Genomic DNA, 2,982 nt, shown 5'->3' with positions numbered 1-2,982 from the left:
AATATTAACTGACCAGCCTATCAGAAAATAAGTACGAAAAAATGCATCACTTAAAACTTCTAAATTAAATACAATTCTTCTCCTTGCAGCAACTAGATTTATGTGTATGTTTGCAACCGTGTTTTGTGTAAAGCTTGTCCCGCTATTTTCTTTTTAAATACAACAGCCTAGCTTGGTGGTTGGAGGTGCGAATACCATCCGGAAGCATCAAATTTTGATTCCTGGTTCCACTACCAACCAAATGGTTCTTTTTGTTCTCATAGTAGTCGCCCCTCACCAGTCAATAAAAAACATTCCAGTTTATTGCTACAATGAAAAAGCTTGTCATTGAAAGCCATTTGCCCTTCGTTGAGCGTTTCTTACTGTTTAGATGCAGTACATTAGAAATTATGTATGTATATTGTTACTGTTGCTGCGGAAATAATATGCCCTGCCTAAATCGGTTAGTCCATTAGTTTGTTTCCACGGGGGTTGGGCCAGAGGGGGGTAGGGGTGTTAGCAGAGTAAGTTCAATTGGGCAGGTGAAGAGGTGGTTTGTGTAGTGTTGGAAACCTTCACAAGCTGGTTATATGTTGATTTTGTCGGGGTCTACTCTGGATAGAAATGAGTTTAAACGACTGCAGTATACACATCCTTAACTGAACTAGAGTGACGCAGGGCTTTAGTGACCGCTGAAACTCGTTGTCTGCAAGTGGTGGTGTCTGCGCTCCAATAACGGCATTCATGGAGTGAGAGTTGCTGAACATGGTGATCAACTCCCTTTGAATGCAGTTAATGTCTTGTCCGTACGCCGTCGGTTTCATTGGTTGTTTAAAGTGTGTCTCATAAAACGTGTCCATTTGGATGCTTCCTGCGGTATCAGCCAATTTGAAACTGCTCGCTTGGCATAAGAGTCTACTCCTTAACTGATAGCACTGATGCGTAACTAAGCAGGTGGTATTCAGGCGACATCAGACGTACCAATAACGTATCTTTATCTTTGCCCCAAGTGCGGGCGGCGAGCGACTTAAGGGCCTTGTTGCGGGTCTGTACTTTGGAACCGTCTTTTTGTCTAAGTGTTTGTGTTCGAAAGCAGCCCAGCGTTGTGGGATATTTCTCTTAAAAAAATATTGCGGTTGCGATTTTCTCATACTTATACTTCTTATTGTCTCACAGGTAACCTGACAATCACCTATGCGACTCGTTGTATTGGTATTTCGTTCTTTTTTGGGTCTGAGCTGATGGCCATCTGTAAGTTTAGTAAGTAATATGTGCGCGCAGTCCAAGATGCCGAATTCATCTTCAAACAATTGGCCAGCCATCCATACGTCAAAGACTATTTCGATTTTTGAAACGTTGCGCTGACTAAAGCAGCTTGAACTTATACATATATACTATACTTGAATGCAAACTTGGGAGAATCGATATCCAAATTTTAGAGTTTCTAGCTCATCTTTTGTTCTTATAGCTTTCTTAAAGTACAAAAACTTTAAAGTGTAACTGCTTTAAGTACTTATTATAACATCGGGTATACTCGCGCTGCGACAAAAGAATCTAATGTACTTAACCCTAATTGTCGTCACACCGGCCTTAGGATATTTAAAAAATTAAGCGCATTGTAGGGTTTTTAGATGGAGAAGATAGTTGTGCCTCAAAGTGTATCAGTCTGCTGTGAGATTTTCTCCACCGGCCCACAATTCCTGCAATCTATCTCTAAAAAGACTCCATTCCCCCATTTTATACAAATTATACCTTAACTGGCAGTGTCCTGTCAGGTAGCCTGTTAGAGTTCTAACACCCTTTTGAGCCCTGTTAGTTCCTAATGGCGACCCCGTGAGTCGTTATCGTTGCCGATTGCCCGTGTTTGCCACGAAGTTTAATAAAGCAGCCCCGCTCGTGGTTGACCACTGTTACACCCACATGGCGCCCACTTGCCTCGATCTTGACTACGGCGGTTGGTGCAACTGGCGTTAAGCACTGAAACGAATATGCAGTTACTTACCAGTTTTTTGGTAGTCGAGTTCGAAACCTGCTTCTGATTGGGGGTGGAATGCATCATTTTCGAAAGCTTTGATCTTCGGGCCACCCAGTTTTGGCGATAATTGCTGTTGCGTCGCGATTAAATTCTCGAAATATTCAAAAGGCATAACAGAAGCTCATAAGTAACAAAATTCGCAAGCGACAAACGCGCCATGTCAACTGACAGTTAAATAGCAATTAAATTAAGGGGATCAGAACAGATAAAGGCATTGCAGAATCAGCAAAGGAAAGAAAATCACCCGCCACAGGCCGCCGCTATTAAATTAAATAAAATTATTAAATATAATAGATGTGCCAAAAATAACAGGAAATTATCGCAACTATTAATGTCTGTGCGAGCAACATAAATGGCAACTACGCGTTAACTGAGCGCATAAAAAATAAAATAATCAAAATTGTTACAAACATAGATCACTCCGCATTGCGGCATCGCCAGCAGTCGCGCCATATTCGACGTAATCGCTGCCGCCTTCGCTGAAGGACGCAGCTGGATACATTAACAGTGCAGCGATCACTTATCGTCGACATCATATCAAATACTTACAACTCAAATAAACGCTTAAGTTTTTTTCCAAAGCCGACACATATGGAAACCGCTATCACTGAGCACTACTCTTCGCTGGTCAAAGCTAAACGGATCGTCGTAGTTCGATGAACGTTCAGTAGCCTGAAATAGTAGACGTAGCTGCAGCGTGTGGTTTAATTTGGTCATAAATACGTGATGCTGCCGCCCAATGATGATCGATGATATTATTCGCTAGCCACAGAATTGTATCAGCAGCAAAAGCTCTTCATTAAATAGCAATAAAATCACATAAAGAGTGTTATGATTGTTGTTAAATCTTAATAAATGTAGTTTTTTCTACGATGAGAAAGTCTTTTAAATCTCAGTTGAATATCCTAATGTCTGCACTGTCCTACAGGCATAGCATTTTCCATTTCACCCCCTGCTCACACATAGAA

The sequence above is a fragment of the Rhagoletis pomonella genome, unplaced genomic scaffold, assembly GCF_013731165.1.
Source record: "Rhagoletis pomonella isolate Grant_MI unplaced genomic scaffold, Rhpom_1.0 Rhpom_scaffold_00005, whole genome shotgun sequence".
Lineage (NCBI taxonomy): Eukaryota > Metazoa > Arthropoda > Insecta > Diptera > Tephritidae > Rhagoletis > Rhagoletis pomonella.
Note: the sequence above shows the minus strand (reverse complement) of the source record.